The sequence below is a fragment of the Musca autumnalis genome, unplaced genomic scaffold, assembly GCF_047663935.1.
Source record: "Musca autumnalis isolate F117 unplaced genomic scaffold, ASM4766393v1 scaffold_5, whole genome shotgun sequence".
NCBI lineage: Eukaryota > Metazoa > Arthropoda > Insecta > Diptera > Muscidae > Musca > Musca autumnalis.
The window spans coordinates 40,891,238-40,907,939 of NW_027412088.1; the positions used below are offsets into that span (position 1 = coordinate 40,891,238).

The window sequence follows — 16,702 nt, forward strand, 5'->3', positions numbered from 1 at the left end:
GTACTGTGCTGGTTACGGAATCCATGCAAATGATCGGCAACTTGATAGCTATTTCTAATGCTGGGGAGGACTAAGGCCTCAAGGGTCTTCGCTACGGGTGACAAAAGCGAAATCGGCCTGTACGATTCACCTTTGCTGGCATCCTTGCCTGGCTTCAGTAGCGGAACCACCATACCCATTTTCCAGACTTCGGGAACAACAAGGGTGGCTAGCAACAGGTTGAGAACTTTAGTGAGATACTCCACTCCCGGCTCATCCAGCTGTTTCAACATTACCATGAAAATTCCGTCAGGGCCCAACGCTTTGGATGATTTAGCGTTCCTGATGGCATTCGCAACATCATCCATTGTAAACTGTGATAGTTCATCCTCGGCAGAAAGAGATCTGATGCGACGTAACACTCTTATCTTCGCCCCGTCACGCTCGGGGTGCTCGACAAACAGTCGATTGAAGTAACTTGCACACCTCTTCGGGTCAGTCAACGTAACGTCGCCAAACGTGACTGAGGTCCTGTCATCCCTCCTTTCGGGGTTCCGCTTATGTTCGCCGACCAGCCTGTTAACTTCCAGTGTCAGCTCCCTGACTCTGGGGTCGTCGGGGTTGGTTCGACGAAGCTCATCACGCTCATTTGCTAATCCCGTCGGCTCTGCTGGGAAATTTGGTCTTACTTTGGGTATTCGACCAGCAGGTATATGGCGAGCGGCTGCAGCATTGATGATGTCTCGGATAGTCCTTTCCGCTACCCGAACATCAGAAGGATTGGGCAATTCCCTGCAGTGGTGATTGGTGAACTCTCTGAAACTCGGCCAATCAGCTTTCCCATGATTGACGAATGTATTGGGGACAGGTAGGGCGTGTTTGGTGCATAAAATACCACAAATCGGCCGAAAATATATATGGGGGCTGCATCCAAATCTGAACCGATATCGATATAATTTGGCGCATTTATTTGTATACAAAATTTCGTCAGCCATTCCAAATTTCATCGAAATCGGATGTATATAGCGTGTTTGGTGCAGCAAATACGTGAAATCGGCCGAAAATATATATGGGAGCTGTATCCAAATCTGAACCGATATCGATATAAGTTGGCACATTTATTTCTATACCGAATTCCGTCACTTGTACTAAATTTCAACAAAAGTGGGCAGATATGGCGTGTTTGGTGCATCAAATATCTCAAATCGGACGAAAATATAAATCTGAACAAAGCTATATCCAAATCTGAACAGATTCTTACCATAATAAATAAGGTTCGTCCTTTGGATAAAAAATGTAACTTCCCCAATTTAAAAAAAAAAAAATAAATAAATAAATCGCGATTCAAGTCGGCGTTTTTAAGGGTTTTTAGGTTTTCACGATTTTGCTTAGAAACCACAAGTCCAATCGAAATGGGATAAAAGGAAATGTTGTAGCTATGAAAATTCGCTTAAAGATTGATCATTATGGTATTTTCGTAGGTTTTACCGTTTTTGAGATATAGAAGCTCAATTTGGGACAACGCACTGCCTGTATCGTCTTCTTATAAAACAGTGTCATGACTGCAATTTCCCAATTTAAATTGGTATATCTCAAAACTGGTACAACCTAGGAAAAAGATACGAAAGCCAATCTTGTAAAGAATTTTCACAGCTACAACATTTTCTTTATTCCTATTCCGATTGGACTTCCGGTTGTCAAGCAAAATCCTGAAGACATGAGAAAAAAATATGAATGATTGATCTGAACTTCTATATCTCAAAAACGGTAAAACCTACGAAAATATTATGCAGGTCTATTTTGTTAAGAATTTTCACTGCTATAACATTTTATTTAGTCCAATTTCGATAGGACTTGCGGTTTCCAAGCAAAATCGTGAAAATTTATTTAAAAATCCCTCCCCGATTTTTTCTTGTTTTTGGAATTTTCTCACCTATGAACATTGCTGCTTCAAAATCCTCACAAACATCCCTGGTGTATGCGGTACATAAAGTTTGTTAAAGGGGTATTTACACTAGCCATCATAATTTAACTGCATTTTTGCTGGTGTGGGCGCAAAAAGTAAATTGCGTAAGGAAAATTCCCAATATTGCACACATTAACGACCGTATAACGATGGAAATTTTCAGGTCATATGACATTGATGGCTAGTGTAAACACCCCTTAAGACGTATGACATTGTTTTATAAGGTCGCGATACAGTCAATGCATTGTCCCAATTTTAACTTCAATACCTCAATAACCGTTTAACCTACAAAATTATCGTGAAGGTCAATCTGGTAGAGAATTTTCATAGCTACAAGATTTTCTTTTGCTCCTTTTCGATAGGACTTGCGGTTTCCAATCAAAATCGTGAAAACCTAAAAAACCCTAAAAACGTCAACTTGAAGCGCTCCGGCGATTTTTTTTTTTTTTGTTTTTTTATACCCTCCACCATAGTATGGAGTGTATATTAAGTTTGTCATTCCGTTTGTAACACATCGAACTAATCATTTGCGACCCTATAAAGTATATATATTCTTGATCAGGATAAAATTCTAAGACGATCTAGCCATGTCCGTCCGTAATAATTGAGATAGAGTGCTGAAATTTTGCACCCGAGGGTCTTTTTTCCATAGGCAGGTGAAGTTCGAAGTTGGGCTATATCGGTCCACTCTTTGGTATAGCCCCCATATAACGGTACCTCCGGATTTGAGGTATTTTGACGTTCTTCGCCACATTTGCTGACCGAATTAGCTATAATTTGGCACTTAGGGTTCCTAGTGATCAAGAAACTTATATCCCAAAGGATATGGGCATAGGTCCATGTTTTGGTATAGTCCCCATATAACGGTACCTTCCGATTATCGGTATTTTGAGAATTTTAGCCACAGTTATTAACCAAACTATCTGCAATTTGACATTTGAGGTTCTCAGTGGCCATCAAATATTTCCACGAAACAACGTCAACATGGGTTCATGTTTTGGTATAGTCCCCATATAACGGTACCTCCCGATTTTCGGTATTTTGAAAATTTTAGCCACAATTTGTAACCTAACTATCTGCAATTTGACATTTGAGGTTCTCAGTGGCCATCAAATATCTCCACCAAATATCGTCAACATAGGTCCATGTTTTGGTATGGCCCCCTAATAACCGTACCTACCGATTATCGGTATTTTGAGCATTTTAGTTACAATTTTCAACCGAACTAGCTGTAATTTGACATTTGAGGTTCTCAGTGGTCATGAAATATCTCCACGAAACATCGTCATCGCCATGTTTTGGTATAGCCCCCATATATCGGTACCTCCCGATTTTCGGTATTTTGAGAATATTAGCTGCAATTTTTAACCGAACTAGCTGTAATGATCGGTAGTTTGAGAATTTTAGCTACAATTTTGACTATTCAAAAATAATCATCAATATAGGTCCATGTTTTGGTATATCCCCCCATATAACTGTACCTCCGATTTTCGGGAATTTCAGTGGTCACAAAATTTCTTCACTAAAATTCGTCAACGTGGGTCCATTTTTGAGGGTCTGTTTTGATGAGACTACCCTCAATTTGACTCTTGAAGTACTCTGCAGCTTCCGCCAAAAAATTTAAAGATAGGTTGACTCTATGATATAGCCCCGTAGGTGGTACCTTTCACCTAGCTGAACACATTTTTTTAGATTAGATTAGATAACACTGTGCAACGAAATGGAGGTGAAAGTCTGGGGCACGGAAAATTCCTCTAGGGGAAGAAAGGCCTTGGTGGGTATATTATGAACCCCGAACATCCGCGTTATGGCGTGATGAAATTTTTGTTAGAGACCCTGTGTGCCATCAGGAATTAGCGTTATATCTTTGTTCACTGTTGCTTAAGTGCTCTACAAAAACAACAAACAAAGATATAATGCTAATTCATGATGGCTTGCAAAAATTGCATCACTCCATAAGGCGGAAGTTCGACTCACGGCGCATCTGTCCTTCGGGGTTTTTAATCTCCAAAAGGAATTATCTGCCCCAACCTTTGTGTTCATAGTGTAATTTAAGCAATAGTGGGGGGCAGTAGGCGTCTATCCATTGTCGAAAAGTTGTTCCACTTAAAATTGTGAAAGGACCCTAATTATTCCATTTTAATTAAGACTATTTTATGGTGGAGGGTATAAAAAGTTCGGCCCGGCCGAACTTAACGACTTTTTACTTGTTGATTTTTCTCATCTATCATCTTATTGTAGTTTCAGAATTCGCAAAAACTTCCCAGGTGTAAGCACCTTTCATTTAAAGTTGCTTCAAGAGCACCGTGACCCCTTATCACAGTGTGATGTGGGATATAAAAATACAGAAACAACCTTTGAATTTTGGAAATATTCCTTAATATATTTTTTTGTGTTTTTTAAAAGTGGTCAATTGTCGTCGGCAAGACCCAGTACCATGGTGGTGTTCCCTCTAACCCACCCAATCGAAACAACATACATATGTTCCTACGTACATATATAGGTTATGTTCACTCAAGTTAGGCACCTGCTAACAAGCAATTTAGTTCTTAAAAATCTTGTTTTGCTCTCCATTCTGGTTATCCTCTTTGGTAAATCATATTATGTACTTGTACATACTTACCTTTCTAGTTTCGGTTAAGGCTATTATTATTTTTTTTTATTATTATTTATAAATCATTCCGGTATCTATAACTTTTTTTACCCATCATCATCATGATCGTCAAATTCGCCATTGTGTTGGTCAAACAAATGCAATAAAGTAGAGCCCCTCTTCAATAAAGACTCCAAACAAGTTTCTATTTGTCTTAATAAACCGTTAGGTTTTCCTGTTGCGTTCCAAAAAAAAAACTCAAAAACAAAAAGCACAAATAGATTTGGTTTTTGGCCAAGGCAAGACTTTACTATAACTAACTTTATCTAACTGGTTATTGCTGGCATTGTTGCTGTTGTTGTTGATTTTTGGTAACGAATGTTGTTAGCCAGAATACCTGCTGCTGCAATGAATGCACCATGAGAGCAGTACTTGTGGATGATGGTGGTTGGTGGTGACTGTGGCGGCATAAAACAACAACACAAACGTTTAAACTAGTCATAAAAAAGCCGGCCTGACCTGCCATCAACATAAACTAAACTTGGTGGCTTGGTCTTGGAGCATTGGTTGCCAAACAGCCAACAAACTATTGAGGCAGGCTTCCATCCATTCAGTCAATAACACCACACACTCGCTCGCTCACTCACTACACGACATGTCTTCTGCAAAAACAACAAGCAACTTAACAAGTCTATGGTTTTTGCAAATCGAAAATCAAAAGTAGGTGGCTGTCACAGCAGAGCAGAGTACACTCACAACCGGCATCAACGCCATAGATCAAACTACTACTACAACTATTCGTACTAGATTATTACTGTGCGCATGACCAATGTAGAAAGAAGAAGAAAAAAGAAAAATCAAGAAACAAGTTAAAGAAAATCAAGTCACCATCAAAGACCTGACGACCATAGTGTTCCATAATGCCAGACAATCAGCCTCAACCATCCAAACAACTAACCAACCAACCACATATGTTCAGAGTAGGTGTTTAAGAGTGGTTAATTGTCACAATTTATTTATTTTTATGCCTTCGAATGATGTGGGTTTTATGTTGAACTCAAATCGCTTGTGAAGATCGTTAAATGATCGTTTTAATGTATTTTTAGCCATTTAGGTTTCAGGTAATGTGGTCGTGCTTTGAGGAAATAAAAGTTATGACCATTTTGGCCATAACAGTGAAGTTGGATGGCAAGTTTTGCGCCGAAATGTTGGAAAATCAACGTTTTGCGAATTTTATGTCAGCGAATTTATGTGGAAATGTGGCATAAACCACATGAGCAAATAAAATAAATTAATGTTTTCGATGAAAAGAAAGTTCAAATAATGATTTGTTAGTTTTTGTTTTTCATTACAACTGCTTCCGAGGCTAGTTACCCTTGAGCAATTTATTTAAACCATTAACAAAACTAAACTAATAACTTTAAAATGCGTTTTAAATTATTCTTTAACTATTCTCTTTCATTCATTCTATGTTATAATTTACCGTTAATTTGCCCTTTGTATATTTCATTAAAATAGTTTGTTTCTTTTCTAACAGAAAACTTTTTGTCATGGCATAAATTGCTTTATAATTGATTATTGCTTGTTACGTATAATTATATTAGGTTATGCAAAGAAAAACAACATTAATAGCAGTAAATTAAGTTATGGCTAAAATGGTAGCAGATTGGCTTCTTTATATATTATGCTATGGTACTTTAACAATAAAGGTGACCTTGAAAGGCGATTTAAAGGCAATGGAGGAAGGTATTTTGTATTTAAGTAATGGGCAAGGTTTAGAAGTTAGCGAATGGAAATGCTTTAAAAGACTTCCAAATTACCTTGAATTTGTACTTAATTTTTAAAAATTACGACAAAATAATATTAATTTTGTAAACTATAAAATATCCAATAAAAATAAAAAATAATAAAATTAAAATAATTAAAATAATAATAATAATAAAAAATAAACTTTAAAATATAAAATATAATTTATAAAAAATAAAATATAAACTATAAAACATAAAATATAAGAAATAAAATATAAATAAAATAAAAGAAATCTATATATGGGGATTTCTGAGTGAAATCGGACAATTTTTCAAGATAAGGTTTTTGATTTCCTTTATTTTTTGCTGTGGTGATGCTGCTCATTAGCAAAACATTTAAGTATATTTTCAGATTTTTTTTGGACTAACGGTTCCAGAGATATCGCGCCTTGAAAAAGTCAAATTCTGTAAAAACTACATGCAAAGAAATACTCATAACTTCTTTAATATTGGTCCAATTTGAAAAAAATCTTTTTTGTATGTTTTGTTGTTTTATCTGATATTAAATAAAAAATAGCAAAAAAATTTGCACAGTGGGCTTGGATGCTATTTTCGCGATTTAATATTTAAAATCAATTTTTAAAGATGTTCGACCCTTTCGATTTTCTTTATTTTTTTTTTTTTTGTATTAAACTACGTTCAATTACAAAAATTTTAAGTCCTATGTGGTAATGGGATCCGGACGATTACAATTTTTTCCGACTTTTTTAAAATTTGTCACTTCAATTTTTCCTTTATAACATTGTGCAACATTTATTAATTTATTAAAAAAAATAAAACTTTCATTTATAAATTTTTGTTTTGATTTTATATTTATGACATTATCTCAAACATCTTAATAACTGCGTCATTTTTCGATTTTGAAAATGCATCAACGAAAATTCCATTAAAGCCCACTGTGCATTTTTTTTATATTTTTTATAATAAATATATAATATATAATGATAAATATGTACTCTTATCATCAAATATACAGGAAATACTAATTTTGGACCAAGTTATAAAGGGAAAATTGCATTGAAAAATTTTAAAAAATTCAGAAAAAATAGTAATCGTCCGAATCCCATTACCACATAGAACATAAAATTTTTGTAATTAATATTAATAATTAATTTTTGTAAAATTACTACAAAAAAATTTAAAGAAAATCGAAGGGGTCGAACATCTTTAAAAATTGATTTTACATATTAAATCGCGAAAATAGCATACAAGCCCACTGTGCATTTTTTTTGCTATTTGTTAGTTAATAGCTGATAAAACAACAAAACATACAATTAAAGATTTTTTCAAATTGGACCAATATTAAAGAAGTTATGAGTATTTCTGTGCATGTAGTTTTTACAGAATTTGACTTTTTCAAGGCGCGATATCTCTGGAACCGTTAGTCCAAAAAATCTGAAAATATACTAAAATGTTTTGATAATCAGCAGCATCATCGCAGCAAAGAATAAAGGAAATCAAAAACCTCTTCTTGAAAAAGTGACCGATTTCACTCAGAAATCCCCATATATAAAATAAAAATATGTTTGTGCCTTATGGACTGAAAACTGAAAAAAAAAAACAGCATAGCCTATTTTCATTTCAGGCGATTCTGTAAAATACTCTGAAATTTATTTTTTGAAATTTCGCGTTGATCTGGAGATATAGCATCAGAATCGGAGGTACCTCCAACAAATGTGAGTTGCATATGCAAATATCTATAGAATGATGACAGATATAGCATCCAAATTTGGTCAAACTACGTGGGATGTAAGTACACGTCATCTCTTACAAAATAAGCGGGGTGGGGTAAAGAGGAGCAGTTTTCCCCTTTGAGCTACTAATATCAAATATCATCCATTTTAATTTTATATGCGAATATTTGTAGAATGGTAATATATACTCGTATATTCTCCAAATTTGGTCAAACTAATTGGGAAGTAAGTATACGTCATCTCTTACACAATGAACGGGATGGGGGAGCAGTATTCCCCTTTGAGCTACTAATATCAAATATCATCTATTTTAAGAACTATAAGATTGAAAAGCTTTTAACTCATTAGAAGTTATGCTCAAACCAATCTAAGTAGGTAATGACGGGGGAAGTAACCCCAAATAATTAAACTACAAAAATTAATATTTTTGCTTTATTATCGTATTGAGAATTGTGGCATGTAAGAGTGATGACTCCTGTTACAATCTATAATGCCATTAAATGAAAAGTAATAGGGTCGTCAAATGGGAAGGTACCCCATAATGTATGTAAATAATAAATATAGTTTATCAGACTCACTATAGGTTGAGAAATATCAAACTATCAACCTAAATCTTATAGCAATCAAAGTCGCAACAAATGAGATGGGCAGGCTCAAGGGAAGAAACATAAGACCAAAATATCAAATTTAGTCACGGTGTGCCTTAACAAAATTTAAATGGAAGGTGCTTACACCTGGGAAGTTTTTGCAGATTCTGAAACAACAATGCTCATAGATGAGAAATATGAAGAAACAAAAAAAAATCGCTGGAGGGATTTTCAATTAAATCGAGATTTAAATTCACATTTTTAGGGGTTCTTTAGGTTTCCACGATTTTGATTGGAAATCGCATTTCCTATGTTAATGTGCCTAAAGAAAATTCTCCACAAGATTGACGTTTATGATATTTTCGTAGGTTTTACCGTTTTTGAGATATAAAAGTTCAAATTGAGACAATGCACTGACTGCATAGCCTCATTATAAAGCTATATCATGCTCAGTGCGCCTTAACTAACTTTTGATGAAAACCGCTTACACATGGGAAGATTTTGCGGATTCTGAAACAGCAATGTTCATAGATAAGAAAAATAAAAAAACAGAAAAAATCGCCGGAGGGATTTTTAAATAAATCGCGATCAAAATTCACAATTTTAGGGTTTTTTTAGGTTTTCACGATTTTGCTTGGAAACCGCAAGTCGTATCGAAATGAGTCTAAAGAAAATGTTGTAGCTGTGAAAATTCTCTATAAGATTTGATGATTTATTTTTTCCTAGGTTGTACCTTTTTCAAGATATATAAGTTTAATTTGGGAAATTGCAGTAATGACATTGTTTTATAAGGAGGCGATACAGTCAGTGCATTGTCTCAATTTGAACTTCTATATCTCAAAAACGGTAAAACCTACGAAAATATCATAAAGGTCAATCTTGTGGAGAATTTTCACAGGTACAACATTTTCTTTGGGCCCGTTTACATAGGGCTCGCGGTTTCCAAGCAAAGTAGTGAAAACCTACAGAACCCCTAAAAATGTGAACTTAAATCGCGATTTATTTAAAAATCCCTCCGGCGATTTTTTTGTTTCTTGATATTTCTCATCTCTGAGCATTGTAGTTCAGGAATCTGCAAAAACTTCCGACAGGGAATGTACAGCGATGGCCCCCGGTGAAAATAGGCTACAAAATCAAATGTCGTTCGTTGGTAAGGGCTACAGTTGAGAACAGCTGGAACGATTTGGATAACTCTTTTTTGAATTGTCCGTCATAACCCAAATTAGGTTCTTATGCAAAGAAAGTTTGACCACGCCCACTTTTTTCAATTTTAATCTTTTCTACAAAAACTACTGAACTAAATTTCTGGAAATTGTAAGGGAATGTACAGCGATGGCCCCCCGGAGAAAGTAGGCTACATATTTTGTTGAATTTTGGAAGGGGCGGGGTACTTCCCCTATACCCTATTTCTTTAAAAATGCTATACATATTTACAATAATTACGAATGTATCGGTTTCGAAATTAATTTGCAAGACAACTGTGGTTGTGCCTCTGACCTTACCTACTTATTGGGACCTAAAAACTTGACCACGCCCACTTTTTAAAATATGTTACCTGTACAAAACTATTGAACCAATTTTCTTGAAATTGTCAGGGAATGTACAGGGATGGCCTCCGAAATATGCTAAATATTTTATTGAATTCCAGAGGGGGCAAGATACCTCACCTTAAAAAAGCTATATTTGCAAATATAACTAATGTATCGGTTTAAAAAAAAATTAATCTGCAATTCAGGAACTTCTTTGGGCCTAAAAACCCGACCACGCCTGCTTTATTTAAATATGTTATATCTCCAATAATGCTGAACCAATTTCCATGAAATTTGCAGTAAAAGCTCAAGGTTTACCGTTGTTATATATATTTTCCGAATTTCGGAGGAGGTGGGGTACCTTCCCCACGCCTTTCTTTTATGTATAAGCCAAACCTATGATTATATCAGTTTCAGCATACAAATGGGGTTGTGTGTATACTAAGTACATATTTTATTGCATTATTTTTTTGAAAACTACTGAACCTAATTTCATGAAATTTTTAGGAATGTCACGTGGTCCAAAAAGCCCTTTATTTATAGGCGAATTATCGGGGCTTATTCTTTTATAATCCCTATATTTGATATACTTAGGAGTGCATTGGTTTGCAAATTAATTTTCGAGACAACGGTGGTTGCACTTCCGACCAAGAAAAACGATATATTTACAAATTTCCTTAAATAGTGAGGTTCAACGGTCCATCAGCCATGAAAAAACATATAAGTCTCAATAAGCGGGAGAATTCGACTTAACTATTTTTTTAACTTCTAAAATTAGATCGCTTTAGTAAAAAGACAGGGGATATGGACGATTATAAATGCTAAACAGCATCAATGGCCGAAAAAATCCCACTAAGTCCGTAAGAGAAAAGAAATGTTACGGACAAAACCTATTGATTATTTAAAATCATAGTTTTGAAAATGGACCGAAGAAGTGATATAGAAAATACCTATTTTTGAATTGTCAAGCATAAAGTCCATCAAAAGTTGTCATTTAAACTCATTAAGTATAAAATATAAATATATAAAATATAATATATACAATTTAAAGTATACAATTAAAATTTTCAAATATTAAATATAAAATCCCAAAAATATAACATATAAAAAATAAAATATGGAATACAAAATATATAATGTAAAATATAAATATTAAATATAAAATCCTAATTACAAAAGATTTAATATAAAAAAATATAAAACAACAAAGGTTCACCCTAAAATGTTATATATAATTATATTGTAAACATTTGTTTTGGAAAAAATAAAAATTTGTTAGCGTAGCATTTGTCGAAGTTTTTCAATGCTATTTCAAAGCCTATTTTGATTCTTCAAAATTCCATATTTCTTTCTAAACGCTTACCAATAAGCTAGTCTTTCAGTTATTACTCCAGAGATCATTAATATAATACCAGAGCGTTTAATTTGACTCCCCACCTCCGCACATGGGTTAAAAGTTGTTCGCCTGTGTGGTTACTTTCATAAATATCATATTACATTTGCTTATGACGGCTGCTATTAACTAATTGAGGTTGTTATTTTAGTTTGGATTAAAAAAAAGAAAAATTCAAAAAGAGACAAGAGACAAGCAACGAACGACAGCAGCAACTCTGTAAGAAATCAACAACAATGTCTGGCATGAAATGAAAATCTGAAAACTGCAGATGATTTATTATTTGTAAAATCTATTGTGACATAAAATAAACGGAGGTGGTATATTTGCTAGCCGCCATCATAATTCGCTATTATTACAGCAAACAATTAGATGAACACTGGCATAATGCGACTGACAATAGCTTAATGTGCCATATAATAGCTAGAAATTAATTTTCACAAATTACGGCAAGAACTTGGTGTATAGTTTTTGGTGCAAGTGGGAGAAGGAAAACAAATAAGGATATACAGATAATTTTCTCCTCCTTCAACCATGGGTTGGTTTATACAAAAGCTGCACTTGAAAAGATTCATTTCGTTTAGTTCATGGTCGTCTAGACTTTTGTTAGCTTAGCAAAATGATTTGTTTGGTGTATAAAATGATGGAGATGTGATGACATTGAATGAATGAAAAGTTAGAATAGATTTGGAAATATCACTGTCCCAAGGGAGAGGTATTAAAATCTCTGTTGGGAATGGAAAATGAGGCAAAATAAAAAAAAATGATGGTGGTTATGGGGTTTTGAGGATTCCAGACCTAGTTATGTTCTAAAACAAATCTATATAAATATCAAAATTATTTGAAACCACAGAAAACAAATAGCTTTTCTAAATATTATATTTAAAGGCAACACATGTATGTACCTTGGTTAGTAACATGAACTCTACCAGAAAATTCCATTACCATAATAACTATGAAAACAATAATAAAATTCATTAAAACCATAATAGACTTCCTTAGGCAATATTAACACATATTAATTTCATTAGTAGTGTGTGTCTTTGCTAGCAGGCATCAACCCTTAACGAAAATATCCTTATTAAAAATAACATCCTTTGTTCTCATTTGAAACCATTTAAATACGCAAATACCAAAATACAATGTAACAAAACATGTCCTTAGAAAATATATGAAATGTGTATTCATCCTTCCTCTCCCTCTCTCGTTTATTCCTTGACAAAAATAATTATTATAGCAACAACCATTAGCAGCATCACCATGTATATAACTATGGTGATGACGATGATGAGTATAATTTTTGACAAAATTGAGGGAGATACTTTTTAATATAGCCCATTGCAAGGAAATGGTTTGAGTTTGTACAAATTACATATTAGTAAGGATGAAAAACTTAATGAATGAGAAGAGTATTAGGGTGTCACACGCTGAAATATACGAATTAGTAGGAAGAAAATACATGTACATGTGGTCATTGTTGTTTATTACAGATAAAATATATATTAAAATTAATGCGATTATTTCTCAAATCAGCATTCAATTCAAAGCACTTTAAATTTTGGAATTTTTCAAAAATAGGAATTGTTGGGTATCCAACATTGAGCCTTTTTTCATTTCTTTGTATGTCCAATTTCTAGGATGGCGTAGTACATGTCAGTACTAAATATATTCCCCCTTATATTTGTATCATATGTAAAAACAACAATAATAATCATTAGCATCAGTATCATGTTAGACACAAAAAAAGTTTCAACCATAATTCATAACTTTCTGTTAGTCTTGTTACAGCAGATGATAGATGAGTACATAGATACATATACCAACATATAAAAGAAATTATATGTTGGTATGAATTACAAATGTTACATGAACAAACGTGATCTAAATGAGAAGAAATATTAATTACAATTTGAAAATTAAAAAAAAGAAAAAAGAAATCATACTGGAAAAACAACTTTGATCAAAGAACTGGTAAATGTTTCAACAGAATAATGTAAATAAAAAATTAGTTGCTCACTCACAAATTAATAGCAAACTTTTTTTAAATAATAAAAGTTTATGTTATTTAATGTGGCAGTACGTGAGGGTATTTTTCTGACGAATATTTTATATTTTACATTTTATATTTTTTTTTGTATTTTATAGTTTAAATCTTATATATAATATACAAATAAACTCAATTTCACTCAATTTCTCGGATGTTCTATTAACAGGTTTGCCCAATATCGTTGTTTACTCTTATTCTATAATGTTATTTAAACGGATTCTCCTCGCTCCTAAAGAAGTATATTCTCTTTTTCACAATCCTCCAGGAACCTCAAATTTTTATTCCTAGAATTTGTAAAAATTGCTACGTTAGGTCTTTTTTGGTCAGGATAGCGCGAGGTTGAAATGCACTGCCTCTTGAACTGGGATTTTCTCTCACAGTAATAATGCTCTTCGCTTGAACAACTTGAGTCATTCCTTAGAATAAAAGATGTACTTCTGTAGAAGGTATTATTTAACTTTTCTCTCACTTACTGGGTGCATTTGTAGTTGTTTAATGAAATGTGTATTGTTTTATGCCTAGGGATCCTACATAACATAGATTCTAAACTTTAACTTTTGTAAATATATTGGTTGATTTTGTTATTTTACACCTTTAACTCAGGTTATTTTGTATTAAGATGTTTTTGCCTTTTTTGCCTTTTGTATCATATATGAATTTGACATAAATAAATAAAAATAAATTAATTAATTAATATGAAAATGGTCGACACTGAAAATTTTGATGTACTAATACCTATTTTAATAGATATTTAATTTCACTTAAGTCTCCACGCAACCCTCAACCAAAATCATATTGTACAAAATTTAGTACCATTTAGTACTTTTCGTATGCAAAAAGTACTAATTTCCAAAACTCCCTCAATCCTATACTCCAACAGTAATCTTATTTCCGAATTCAATTTCTATCCGTTCAATCAAATCCAAATAGTACCATACTAGCAAATACCCGCTACTTCGTATGCGGAAAGGTCATAAAATATATATGAACTCTGTTCTGTTGTATTAAAACCTATTTTAAATACCAACATTTAATCGATTTAATTCCAAAAAAACATATCTGCCGTATCGAACCCCTACACAGCTACCATATTTTTTATTTCGGATTTCCAAAACTACGACCTCATATCACAGACATGCTCCAACAGCGACTCATATTGCAAATTTCAGACTTGACTTCTGGTTTTACTCCTTCACTTACACAGCATTCCCTCCCAAGAAACCCGAATTTCCAAAAACCTGTCTTTGTTACTCTCCATCAGTCACCCTTATTCAAAATTCCAAGATTCCTGTCCTATCCGTTCACCCAAATCCAAATTGTACTAAATTTAGTACCATTTAGTACTTTTCGTACGCTTATAGTTCGAATTTCCAAAAACCTTTCTTTGTTACTCTCCATCAGTGACCCCTCATTCCAAATTTCAGGATTCCAGCTCTATCCGTTCACCCGAATCCAAATTGTACTAAATTTAGTACCATTTAGTACTTTTGTTAATCTCCATCAGTGAACCCTCATTCCAAATTTCAGGATTCCAGCTCAATCCGTTCACTTAAATCCAAATTGTACTAAATTTAGTACCATTTAGTACTTTTCGTCACTTTTCATCAGTGACCTTCATTCCAAATTTTAGGATTCCAGCTCAATCCGTTCACTCAAATCCAAATTGTACTAAATTTAGTACCATTTAGTACTTTTCGTACCCTAATAGGTAGACTTTACAAAAACCTTTGAATGTTACTTTTCATAAGTGACCTTCATTCCAAATTTCAGTATTCCAGCTCTGTCCGTTCACCCAAATCGAAATTATACTAAATTTAGTACCATTTAGTACTTTTCGTACCCTTATAGTTCGAATTTCCAAAAACCTTTCAACGTTATTCTTCATCATCGACTCTCATTTCAAATTTCAGGATTCCATCTCTATCCGTTTACCGAAATCCAAATTGTACTAAATTTAGTACTATTTAGTACTTTTCGTACCCTTATAGTTCGAATTTCCAAAAACCTTTTATCGTTATTCTTCATCAGCGACTCTCATTTCAAATTTCAGGATTCCACCTCTATCCATTCACCCAAATCCAAATTGTACTAAATTTAGTACTTTTCGTGCACATACAGTTCGAATTTCCAAAAACTTTTCTTTGTCGCTCTCCACCCGTGACCCTCATTCAAAATTTCAGGATTCCAGCTCAATCCGTTCACCGAAATCCAAATTGTACTAAATTTAGTACCATTTAGTACTTTTCGTACCCTTATAGTTCAAATTTCCAAAAACCTTCCATCGCTTCTCTCCATCAGTGGCCCTCATTCCAAATTTCAAGATTCCAGCTCAATCCGTTCACTTAAATCCAAATTGTACTAAATTTAGTACCATTTAGTACTTTTGTTAATCTCCATCAGTGGCCCTCATTCAAAATTTCAGGATTCCAGCTCAATCCGTTCACCGAAATCCAAATTGTACTAAATTTAGTACCATTTAGTACTTTTCGTACCCTTATAGTTCGAATTTCCAAAAACCTTTCATCTCCATTAGTGACCCTCATTTCAAATTTCAAGATTCTAGCTCTATCCGTTCACCTAAATCCAAATAGTACTAAATTGAGTACCATTTAGTACTTTTCGTACACTAATAGGTAGAATTTCCAAAAACCTTTCTTTGTTACTCTCCATTAGTAACTCAATTTCAAATTTCAGGATTCCAGCTCTATCCGTTCACCCAAGTCCAAATTGTACTAAATTTAGTACCATTTAGTACTTTTCGTACCCTTATAGTTCGAATTTCCAAAAACATTTCATCGTTATTCTTCATCAGCGACTCTCATATCAAATTTCAGGATTCCATCTCTATCCGTTTACCGAAATCCAAATTGTACTAAATTTGGTACCATTTAGTACTTTTAGTACCCTTATAGTTCGAATTTCCAAAAACCTTTCATCATTACTCTTCATCAGTGACCTTCATTCCAAATTTCAGGATTCCTGCTCTATCTGTTCTCCCAAATCTCAATTGTACTAAATTTAGTACCCTTTTGTACTTTTCGTACACTTATAGTTTGAATTCCCAAAAACCCTTTGGTAAATCTTTCTAGCTCTCCATCAGTTACCC

General features: G+C 33.6%; 1 protein-coding gene across 2 annotated transcripts in view; it reads left to right on the forward strand.

Annotated features, from left to right (window-relative positions):
• The window catches only part of LOC141405268 (uncharacterized), a 335,745-nt gene that overhangs the window by 152,195 nt on the left and 166,848 nt on the right, over positions 1–16,702 (forward strand). The window lies entirely within an intron of this gene.